We start from the raw sequence: 12,972 nt of genomic DNA, 5'->3' as shown, positions 1-12,972 counted from the left end.
AGGTTGCCCATGACCCTGTCCAGGCGGGTTTTGAACATCTCCAAGGAAGGAGACTCCACCACCTCTCTGGGCGACCCGTGCCAGTGCTCAGTCACCCTCACAGTGAAGAAGTTTTTCTTTATTTCCTTGCCACCGTTTGGATCTGGGCTCTCCGTGAAGCAGTATGTGTGGAGGAGGGTAATCCTTCTTGGACTCCTCCAAAAGGGACGAAAATCATTAATTCCTGCATCAATGTGTGAACGTAGCTCCTGCATGGAAAACATAAAGGAGCACCATGTTTTCACAGAGGTCTGTGTGAAGTGCCCCTTTCCAGACTCATATCTGTCACAGCTTCTCTAGTTTATTTCTGGATTAGCGCAGAAGTACATAGTGTGGGTGCGGGATTAAGGTGAAAAGGACCCATCCTCCTCGTGTGCTAATACTGGACTATTGCAGAGTTTCAGTGAGACCCAGCAGGGCAGCTCTGCGCACGGCCCTCAGCAAAGCCTGCTGATACAGCGATGCAACATCGCTGACCCCTTGAGCAAATATGAACCACATCCTTTATTCTGGCACTGAACAAGTCAAAACAGGAACGCAGGAGAACCCAAGTGAAAAACAGATGTAGTGTCCAGTCTGGAGAACTCCCCAGGATCTTTCAGGGTGTTGAAGGCATCCTGGGTATCTAAGTTACTCGTGTGCTTTAAAGATATAACACACGCATGGGAGTGAGATCTTGCTTCCTGGTGAGAGACAGGTCAGCATCTTTCCAACCTCATACAGTATTTACCTTTCTGGCACTAACAGTTAGACACATGCTTGCCACTCTTATCTTTTCTGTTCTTCCGGATAAGGGGATTTTTTTGTTGCTGTTGTTCATACCTTGCCTGAAGGCCCAGGTGTACATAGCACTTTCTTGATGTACTGTGCTCTGCTTCAGATGGAAGACCTGTATCTTCATGTTTCTGGTTGCAGCAGAAAAAGTTGTTACTTGAATGCATTCTCTGAAGGAGAATTAATCACCCATAAGCTTTAGCGCATGAAGCATCCAAAAATATTTTGCCTCCTAGTGCTGGCCTTACTGAAAATGAAAGACACTGCAGAGATTAAAATCTTATCTTTTTCAAATTTTAATAGACTTACAATGAAACAGACAAACTTGCGTTCATGTTTTGCCCAGCAACGGAAAGAGAAAACTTCCTCCTAAAACCACAGTAATTTGCAGTGGAGTCTCCCTGGCAGGTGTAATAACTGAAATAACTTTAGACTTACATTTTTACAGTAGAACCGAAAACAAATTAGCAGTGTCCCTCTTAGGTGGCTAAACCAAAATTTAAGCTGAGGAAAAGGTTTTGGTTGGAGAGATGTAATCATTGTGACTATTTTTTCTCTCATTTTGTTTTTCATGCATTAAATGCTTCCTTAATAAACTTTCTCAAGGATAGTCTGCTATGGGTGTATTCAGTAAAGACTTCTGTAGTATTATTTAGACTTTATGCTAAATAAATACCCTTCCTTCACTAGAAACAGCATATAAACAGCTTCTTAACTATTTTAAAATGGAAAAAATGAAACATTCAGCCTTTTCCCATGTACGAACAGTTGTTTCATTTAGATTATAGGTTGTTAGATTATGTCTGTCAGTGCACTAGATGATTATGGATGCAGAAAATAATTGAAGGAAGGTCAAAACATATACATTTTGTATGCCATTATTATGAGTATGGTTACTTTTACTGTAGCAGTAACTGTGGGGGACTCCAGCCAGGGTCAGAGTTTCATTGTATTGGATTCAATGTAAACAGAAAAGAGCCCTGAAAGCAATCGTTCTCTTTTATTGCAGAACTTAATTTAAAATGTGAAATATGTCTCCTGAACTTATGGGCTTCACCCTGTTGGCTAGCAGTTTCACTTTTCCCAGTGTAGGTAGCTGTTGTGAAAGGTCGAAGTTGTGGAGAGAACATCAGCCTCTTAAATCATCTGGTGTGGTCTCTGAACACCAGCTGGACTTGACGGGAAACCAGAGCCAGGAGTGCGACAAGACGCACGTGAGCTTCTGCATGTGCTGGTTCATTTGGTTTATTTCTAGACACGATGAACTGCAGTAACCAAGGCGAAGGCCAAAGCTAGATCTTACAGGGCGCCACCTCCTCGCTAGGAGGCCGTGTGTTTGAATACATCGCTATCACAGATCCATGCCTGCGAGGGCCAGTGGAAAAAGATTAGGCAAGAACAGTGCTTTTGCAAGTTGGACATACTAAATCTCCCTTGGGGCTTAAAAACTGGTTTCCTGGGCAGACAACCCAGATTAAAAGTATGCCAATAGGAAAGAAAGAAGATTAATATCCAAGATTTGCTGGAATGGAGTTAGTGAATCCAGTGGCCAACACTATCTTAATAGCAAAAACTGGTTGGGATGAAAGGCCACCATACTCCACTTAAACACATATCATTTGTTTATTGCATGTGACCAGACATGCTTGCTTTAGTGTGACGTCTCACCTGCAGATGCATCTTGTCTTGTAGAAAGTGAAACTGTCTACTAGGAATACTGGGTGCCTGCAACACATAAGAGAAGGAAGTCAGAGATGGGTATTGGTTGTACAAGATTTTCGGTGATGGTTCAAAAAGTAGCAGCTCACACAAACTACTGAAATACCACTACAGTGCTGCCTAAGTATCCTAATTCCTTTTCGTAGTAGAGCTCACTTCAGAGTTACACCAATACAAATTGAAAATAAGCAATAGATTTTTAAGTCTTGGACTGTAAACTGCTTGGAGGTATCTTTTTGTTATGTGCGTACACGCAGGTTCAAACCGTTATCATAGTATAATTACATGGTAAAAAATGATCAAGACCATGATTTTGCAGATTGCACTGCCAGCTCGTTACTGTAGGGGCATGAGAAAACTGGTTCCAGTAGCAGAGCTGTTAATGAGCCAGTCTAAAGTAGCGTATGCTTTGCGATTACCTCATGCCCTGTCTCAGTTTAATTAATATTTAAAATTTACATATGACTATTCAACCATCTGGCTAATTGGTGTTTACAAAGGTGGATAGATTTTATTGTCCTCATTTTAAAAGTCACGACACCAGGTCATTTTGGGGCCAAGTGCCAAGACTGAAGCCACCCAAACCCTGAAGCTGTCTGGACTTGTTGCTCAACCTGTGGGTTGTGTTTCCTCCACACAGCTGAGAGAAGGATCTGGGTAGATGGTGAGAAACCTGGAACAAGATGATTTCAATAATATTATTCAATAATACTATAATACCATTTAATCAAGTCACTAAGATTTGTTGTAAAGATCACAAAAAACCTTCATATCTGTGGAAGTGTGGTTGCCAATTTCAAAATGTACCTTTGATAAGAAAATGATCAAAATAATTGAAGTAATTTCTCAGAGTACAAATTAATCTATACTCTTAAAGAAAAAAATAGTCACATGATAATAGGAAAATTATTGCTCCTCCTATCACACATTTTTTATATTATCAGCAATTATTTTATATTACAGTCTTGCAACTCTTATAAATATGACTGGTCATTAGTAGCATGAACAGAGTTTGCTGAAATAAATAAGCCTGGAAAGGTCAGATCCCTGCCTTGAATAAATAGGTATAGATGATAACATTGCTGTTGAGTCTCCAAGGTGTGGTGTGCTGCATAGAAGTGCAGCAACTCTTATGGAAGGATTTAGTCTTTTTTCCTATTCTAAATAAGAAGTCCTTGCTGTTCTCCACTTGTGTGTTCTACTTATTTGGGGTATGTATAAGTTTTTTGTTTTGTTTTATAAAGGTGGAAGGTGGACTGATTAAAAGTTGGGTTTATGTTCACCCACTAGTCATAGCTTCCAGCCTCTGAAGAAAATTGCTGGCACAGGAACCTCCCCAAAAGATTGACATTTAAAATAACAAGATGTGTTAAACATTGAGGCAGCTCCTCAAATCTCTCTCTACCATGCCTCCATTCTTATTATAAAATACAAAACATTAACAGGACCAGATTTACAGATCTACAAAACAAAAAGTCCCTCCATGTTTTTGAGGTTGCAAATGAAATGAAGCAAAACCCCAGGATGGTAAGGGTGCTGAGCACTTCTTTCCTTCCTTTTGTCTCCCAAGGGGTCTCTGCAGAGCTGCCTACATAACCGTCCATCAGTTTAATTAGACGTTCAGCTCCCTGCTCTGCTTCCTTATGCTTCCCAGTGGACTGATGAGAGCTCCAAGCGTTTGGAAAATCAAGTAGATAGATATCTCCATACTTGGTTACAGTTATTTAATTACCAGTATATAGATAACCAAGTGCTTTAATATTCTCTTGGTTCCTTCCAGAGGTGGACAATGTAACAGTAAAACACTCCAGGATCTGTCTTAAGGTCCAGTAAGTGGTCTGTGTGCTGCCAGCTGTTAAGCAGGAGACCCAGTGCTGTTTGCCACTGATCATCAGTGTGAGCATGTCGCAGTAGTGACGTGCCAGAGACTGCTTCTGTTATTACGGTGTTTATTCCTACAAATAAAAAATCAATATGAAAAATACAGTTTTAAAAACAGGAATGGTAATACTCAAAAATAATAGTTTCATTTCTATTCTGAACTGTAAACCACTTACTTATTTTAAATAAGAAATAAGATGTTCCTGATACTGCTAAGAAGTGAACATTTTAGGACCCTATGCTTTTCTAATGCTGTGCCTGATCTCTGCATGATCACTCCATACCTATGAGCTGGTATATAGAGGCAATAAAAGGAACATTCAAAAGTAAGGGAAGCCTTTCATTTTCACAAATCCTGCATTCAACCCCGTGAACACTGTCAAAGACAGTCCCAGGGAAATGCCAAACGTATACAATTGCGTCTAAATTCTGCATTGTAGTTTTGTGGCCTTCTTCTCTATGCAGGGTATAGTTTCCTTCCTTCTCCCCATTTCCTCTTCATTCTGATCAAACTCTATTCTTGCTTTAATTCCTTTTTCATTTCAGGAAAAGAATAAAAATAATAATTGTGATGATGAGGATGGCAGTGGTATAATTCATTACTTATATTTTATGGCTTCTGGAGCGGATGCAGGCCGGACGTAGGAGGTGGTGTGGGTGGCCAGCCTGGGCTCTCACAGTGGGACCCAGGGCTCTGCTGGGTTCTCACATTAGGTCATTTGGAAATTCTTGCTGTTCTGCATGGATTTACCAGCAAGGAGGTGGGGGCAAAAAGGTGGCCGTAGGCTTGGGGTTAGGAGAGCTTATGGAGTTTTTATACTAGTGCTTCCCAAGGCCCTTGGTGACTTTGCAGTTCTATGATCTTTTTTCCTTCATTAATCATATCTCATCACTGACCCAGCATTAACCACTTCCCATCATTAACTACATGGATGGCCCTGACCGTATTACCTAATGCGGATCATGTAGAGTATAGGCAATAGATGACAACAATCTTCTCAGCTTGCTTGACTGTGAGTCATCTCTGAACAACACAAGGTATCTAAACTAAAAAAAATTCAGAACTTACTTACTCCGAGTAGAACCATGGAACAGGTAAAGCCTCACAAGAATGGATCATTCTTGGAAAAATAAAGTGCATCATATTCACCTGTCATTATGGGGACAGGGAGTACGAGGGAGATGGCACTATTTGTTAATGTATAGAATCAAGAGAATTATCAAACATGTAAAAAGGGAATGTTCTGAATATTTGTTGATTATAAAATGAAAATATTTATGATAATTTTGATTATAAACTGCAAACATGCTCTCTAAATCACACGCTAACATTTCTGAGCAAAAGCACCTGAGCCAGTCCTATCTCTGTACAGAAAAAATCACACGCCCTGGTTGGTGCTGTTGTATCAGTGCTGACATCTTATGGCATCTGGAGCAATACTGTGGAGAGGAAATGGGTTCTTTGTGAATGTTAAAAGCTCAGGAGTCATAAGGCAAGTAAAGGCAAGTAAAACCTGCTCAACATTGGGTATTTTTTTTCTTAAGTCAAGGAGGTCCACATCAAGTTTTGAAAGGCTGAGCCTTGCAGTGCTGAAATAAAAAGTACTGTCTCCAGCTGCAACACGATGTTTCCTCACAGACTTTGATGTGAGCTGGAAGGTCCCTAAGCAGCTGGTGTCTCTCTGCTTTGGTCTCACAAAAAAGAAATGAGAAGACAGTGTGGGTCCATCCATTTCTCGTCAGGTTTTTTTGCCAGACAGCAGAAGCTCAGAGAGAGCAGTGCCCATACTCAAACAGCTCTGCATAAACCTAGGGATGAGCCTAGCAAGAAGCCTTTTCCTCCCCCCACCTGGACCATGAGTTCGGCCCAGGAAAGAAGAACAAGCAATGGTGAGGACTCAGGCCCAGTTTTTATTTTCTGATTCCTTGGCCCACCACTATAAGGGTAGATCAGTTAAGGGTCTCTGCCAGCACGCATACATGGCATGGGCTTGATGTATTAATGTAGAGCTTACCTTTTGATGTCATGCTCCAAGCTGAATTATCAGCTTCTGCAGGAACCTGCTGAGAAGAGAGACCCTAAAGTACTTATGAAATATTTCTAAAATTCATGATGGTTTAACCACTGCAAATGATTGGAATCTATGCTATCCTGTAGTCTATGGTTTAATTTTAAAAACACACTTTTATGCTGCTGTTCTTTGTACTTTTAACACTAAAGAAGATATTCACAGAGGCTGACCCCTATAGCTGGCAGAGGCTCCGATGGAGCTCTGCCAGTCTGGGCTGCTTTGTGTTTCACCCAGTCCCTCCTGGGCACCTCCTGGGTGAGCTCCAGACTCCCTTCTGGAGCAAGCTGAGCTGTTCCCCTGAGAAAGGGAGCTGGTTTCTCCCAGCTACGTTTGATGGGATAGTTCACTGCAGGGCCCACTCCTGCCAGACTGTACGGTGTCAACCACACCAACTTCAGCTCAGATGCCATTCCAGCAGACCTTACGTCCTCAGGTGCCTTCATACCACACCTCAGGGCATGCCACACACCCTTGGCTATAAAATCACTGCTCCGGCAGGCTGTGAGAGAGCCCCCTCAGTATTTTGGCCATTTTGAACTCCAAAATCTCACACACACACACAAAGTTGTCTCAGCACGGCACGGCATGTCAGTGCAGTCCAGAAAGGACACTTAGAGTTGCTTGTTAAAAAACCCCTGCCCATCTCGGCTGACTAGAGGGAGATTAAATCTTCTAGGTGAAAGCTGGCTTTGCCATACAGCACCCTCTGTGTATGTGTAGCATTACATGTATCAAATAAAACAATAATCTCAGGGCTATAAACTTACATGAGGATTAGTACTCCTAAACATGGTACTGAATAAAAGTACTTCCCAACTGCAAGCACAGATGCTCTTTTTCTAATCTAGCTAAACCCTGGTGACATAAAGCATTAAAGAAACCTAATGCTTGAGCAGAGACATACACATTAAGGCAGATACGGCTAATATAATGCTAGCTGGATTCTTCTTTTATTTACATGTGTCTGAATATGGACTAATTTAACTGGGTCATGCCAGTACAAGAAATGAGATCTGGCCCTCCACATCCATCTTCAAAGACAGCAGCAACAGTTGCTAGGGGTCATGTTTTTTATCAAGCCAGCAGATGGCATTCGCACACTTTTCTCCGTTCCACACCTCCTTTCGGAAGCAACACATTACATTTTCCCTTTATTAGTGCAGACTAAGTCCCTCGCACAAGAATATCTTCCAGATTGGTAAAGAACTTAGCTTGTGTAAGAGTAGGAGTATTTCTTGTACCCTGTCCAACCTGATAAATTACTGGAGTGGGAGGATTAGAAATATTATCCCAGAGATTAAAATTTAAATTAGATCTCACAGAAATAAACTACTACATACAATCTGCCATTTCCATAACACTTTGATGAAAGTTGGGAGGTTTCCAAGCAGCTGCTGTCTCTTACTCTTTCATATGACCTTTTCAGAGCTGTTTCATTATTCTGCAGTTCCCCAGACTGAGCAGAGCATATATATTACCTAGAAGAAAAAAATTTTTACAAACTGGATGAAATAATTGCTTCATTTATCTAATATTATCATGGCCAGCTTGTTCAGAGGAAAACATCGTAAAGGTGCCTTAGAGCCAGCTCTTCAAGTGTGAATGTGAGACCAGAAAAGATACTACTTGGTTCCCAGTTTTTTAAGGTTCACAGAAGACAGTAGGAAATAGCAGAGGTTTGACTGTCCAGCTCATTTCAGCTTGCTACCAATAAATCTCAATAGTAGGAATTAAGTGTTTACACATTTCTAACATGACAGGGAATGCTGGTGTGTATTTAGAAGCAAAATGATTGATGAGCCTCACAGAATACTGAAACCCAAAATAAGGATAAGGAGCGACAGGACGCGAGGCAATGGGCACAAACTGAAACACAGACACTTCCATCTTAACATGAGGAAAAACTTTTTCACTGTGAGGGTGACAGAGCACTGGAACAGGTTGCCCCGAGAGGTGGTGGAGTCTCCTTCTCTGGAGATATTCAAAATGCGCCTGGATGCAATCCTGTGCAATGTGCTCTAGGTGACCCTGCTTGAGCAGGGGGGTTGGACTAGATGATCTCCAGAGGTCCCTTCCAACCTCAGTGATTCTGTGATTCTGTGATTCTGTGATTTGAAATACTTTCAAAGGAAACATGAATATACATGTATTTCTGTCTTTTGTACATCTTGTAAAAGACCCAGTAATGGGGGAGACCTGTCTTTTATAGTAATACTGGGCCTAAATTATTCCTGCTGTCTTCTGGGAGTGAAGATTTATTAACTTTAGTGAGTTCAAGATTAGGCTGTAGGTGAGTAGAGCTCACAGTACTGTGAGAGCCGAATGGTGGACTGGAGGAAAGGATCTCTGAGGCTTCCATATGATGTGCACTGGTAAACCTAGTATTACTTTAAAAGATTTAAATGGAAAACCTGTGACGGGAATGAAACCGAATAGTGCAGTACTTCCGTATATAGCTAGATGGCTGTAATGACACACTAGAAGGTACAGATTTGCTAATTCATCGAGGATTCTGCTTTTGTTTTGTATTTTCCTTCATATAAAACAATCTTTTCTGTATTCATTTCTTGACATTTTGAATATATAGCAACTCCACCTATTTTTGTTATGCAATTCTTCTAAATTAAGTTTATCAGCTTTAAAATTTGTATCAATTGATTTGGGGCAATAAAAATTTTAAGCAGAGACCACATTTCATTTTTAAGTAAAATGTTTAGTCCTTATTTCCTCCACCTAGCTGCTTCTTCTACTACAGAAATACATGTAGACATTCAAAAATTTTAAGAAATATAGAGAAACTTTTAGAAACATTTCTTTTTAAAAAAAGAATTTCGCTAGCAGGCCACCTGCTTTTGATCATCCGTTTATAACCTTACAAAATATTATCTCTTAGGAACTCCAGAATTACGTTTAGGCAGTTAGTTGGCACAAAAGAAAACTTGACAAAACACAAGAAGTGTTGGCGGGAGTTGGGGGGGAAACACTTCTTAGTAGCTACATAGGCATTTCAAAACTTTGGTGGGGGGGTTTCTGTGAGTGTGTTAGTTTAAAAGATTAAAGTTTGCAATCTCTACTGAGAGGACAGTCCTTGCTAAGGTCTGTATACCAAAGCTGGCTGTGAATTGAAGAACTGGTGTAATTAGATTACTGTAAATACAATAAGAAACTCACTCCTGGTGGTCTGGGGCGGGGTGTCACAGGGCACTAGAGAATTGTGTTGGCAGGATTTGGGACAGTTTGACTGAAAGCAGAGAACACAATCTCAAAATCCTTTTAAGCTTTTTTTTTCCAGTTCTTTGGGGATTTGTTTGTCATTAAGTAACAGTCAAAAGATTAAGGAAGTATAAAATGACATTAAAGCTTACAAGTACTTCTATGAAATTATTGGTGCTAGTGTAGTCTTCAGCAGGTATTGCTTCTGCCAACACTTTCTAGAGCCACGCAAAATTAAAAGAAAAGCAGCAAACACACACAAAAGCAAACCCTGCGAACACGGGCTGGAATGGTCCTTTTCTGCTAGAGCTTCTAATGCACCGTCTTCCAAAGTGCTGTGGCTGTTGCTATGTGTCTGGGCTCCACAAGCTTAAACTTTGCGTGGCCCATGCTAAACTAATTTGAGTCAATTTGTCTACATCATTTCAACAATCGTTCTGTGCATTTTGAACCGTACATACAACACTGCATGATAAAGGCCCACTGAGCAGATGCCGACTGCTCATTCTGCCGTGGTCTAGCTGTTGCTAGTTCTTCACCATGGTTTCTCCATATCCTAGTGACAATGTTAGTTTTTCGATGGTGAGGTTAAGTCTGTGCCTGGCTAGTTAAGACTTTTCTTTACAGAGGACAGCTCCTATAACAACTGCCAGCTCTAAGCGTGACCTTTAAAAACGAAATGAGGGAGTGTTAACTGAAGTATTTCTTTTTAATCTCCCAAGGGAGTTCAAAGGAATACAAGGAGATTTTGCAAGTTTTAAGCCAGCACAAGAAAGAGGTACCAATATCAGAAGCTGTTATCACAGAAAAGCTCATCTAACTTGCTTATGATTAAATAGTATAAATATAATGGGTTTTGACTCATTTTTAAGCATGCACTTTGTAAGATGGCTTTGGCTTTGGAACTGAAATCAAACAAGAATAAAGAATTAAAACAGCTCCACTCTGTGCCTAGGTAGTATTATGGGGCTGATCCTGGGCTGGTGCAAATCAGTAGAGCTGCAGAGGGAATTAGCTGAGTTATCCCATTTTCTAACAGCTAAGGATTTAGTCTTTGAGTGTGGAGCATCATGTTTTGAAAACTGTATCGTGACTAAAAGAGCAAGAAGGAGCAGTAAAAAAAGTCTACTTCATACTTATGCATGATAAATCCCTGCAAGAGGTATTGAAATGCATTTGTTCTGTAGTGAGAGAAAATCTATAATTATTGTTTTTATTATTCTTGGATTGGTCTGATAGTTTCTCTAGAAGTCCCTACTGAAAACGGATTACCTGGTGAATCTTGCCAATTTGGAGCCTGTGTAATTCCAAGGACAGGCAGAGTGGAGGTACCCAGTTACTGCCTTGCTGGGGACAAAGCTGTTCCTCTCTCTCTCTTCTAGCAAACAGCTGAGGATTTTTACTAGACCTGCTAAAAATGATACGATTTTCCCATAGCAAACTTTGGAATAAATTTCAGTTTTGACAGTGTTTCCAAAACTCAGTAATTCCACCCAGTTGACAAAAGCTGAGTTGGGGTTAAACCTTAGTGTTTCAGAGGGTTTTTTTTCTCCACTTCTTTTTAACCCAAGACTGTTAGGGTAGCCCCTCTGTGTTAACCAAGATTGTATTTTGATGAAAAACAGGCAGGAAAATATTGCCCAAGGAGTTGCTTTTCCCATCACAGAAAAATGTCAGTGAAAATCTTTCAGCGAGGTCCATTTTTTGTCAGATGTTTCAGCACAGAGGCTTTTTTTAGTGTTTGATCTCCAGATGATAAAACCAGAGAGGTGGGAAACTTGGGCAACTCTGTTTACTATTGCTCGTGTGGCTCTTTTTTTAATTCCCATGCTCCAGGTGGGCGTTCATTGCACTCTGATTTGAATTTTAGATTCAAATTAAAGTCCAGTACTGAAAAATAAAACTCCCATGAAGCAGCAGTGCAGAGAGGCCTCATTAAAGCAGCCCAATTCCTCTTCCAAGGGGGAACTCCCTGCCCGGTACAGACCCCATCAAGCTCTGTTGTGCACTGGCCTGTCCACCAGAAGGACATTTGAGAGGTGGCACAGTAAAACGATGAATTGTGCCACACTCTGGCAGCCTCTAGGTATGCGGCAGACCTGAAATCTCTCAGAAAGTGGAGGAGCTCACAGACTAAATCCTGGCTGCCCCTGTGCAAAGATACTCTAAAACCTCTCTTTTCAGGTAAGTGAAGCAGAACTAAGGTGCACATGAAGATCTGGACCGGGCTTTCTAACAGCACTACAGCTAATAAAGACTGACTCTGAGTTCAGTGCAGCAGAGGGTTGCGTTAAAGAAAAGATGGGTCTCAGTTTTGGCTCCCTGCTGATGATAGTGTTCTGGAAGTGCTGTAGCATTACTATTTACCATAGCATTGCTAATTACTGTAGTACTTCCATTTTTGCCTGGAGATGGACATGCTAGAAATTGATGCTGGGCCACAGAAAGAGTCAGGCTTCTGTACTGGATCCAGGAGACAAAGTGTCTGTCACTACTGATATAGCCAGTGACTCAAATAAGAGCAAATTGATTGCAGTGAGGTTTATTCAGAGGCTACAAAAAGCAGTATCAGGAATAAACCTGAATTTAGAAAACACTGGTTTATAAGATAAATATAGGAGGATGGTAAGTGCCTAAAGCTAGTAAAGGACTTGGATGCTGCACCGGGCTGTTGGGCACCTGAGCTCCCAAGGGTCACCTGCAGCTCTGGCCTGAGCCCAGGCTCTTTATAAGGCCTCCAAGGGTTCAGGCCTCAAGCATGAGTCACAAAAAAAAGGATCTTCCTACATTTTTCAGCAGAATAACTGAAGAGAGAAAGGTGTGTTAAATCCCACCCTATTTTGGCCACAGGTACCATAATGAGTATAACTGGTCTCATGTTAGGGCTGGATTACATGTCCTCTGGAGGCTACTTTTGGGCCATTTTGTATGATCCAGTTCAGCACTACAAGAACAAATCTACATCCACTTTTGTTTCAAAGGACAGGTACTCCCCTGATAATAAGTGCTTTTCTTCCAAAGTATTATTTAATACACAAAATACACATTAGCAAGCACTGCTTTTCAGACAGCTGATACCACTGGAGTCACAGTAAAAGATGGCCACACTGATGATCAGGGAAATCATGTGAGCAACTTTCCCCTCCAAGAACCACCTGGGCACATTTTTTACCTCATGAAGGCACTTATTTACAAAAGCTCTTTCCCCCATCTCAGTTTTCCAGGCAGTAGATCACAGATAGGGGAGCAAAAGTAGAGATTAATATAGCAGGAG

This window comes from Apteryx mantelli, chromosome 1 (genome assembly GCF_036417845.1).
Source record: "Apteryx mantelli isolate bAptMan1 chromosome 1, bAptMan1.hap1, whole genome shotgun sequence".
Taxonomy (NCBI): Eukaryota; Metazoa; Chordata; class Aves; order Apterygiformes; family Apterygidae; genus Apteryx; species Apteryx mantelli.
This window is presented reverse-complemented; position numbering follows the sequence as displayed.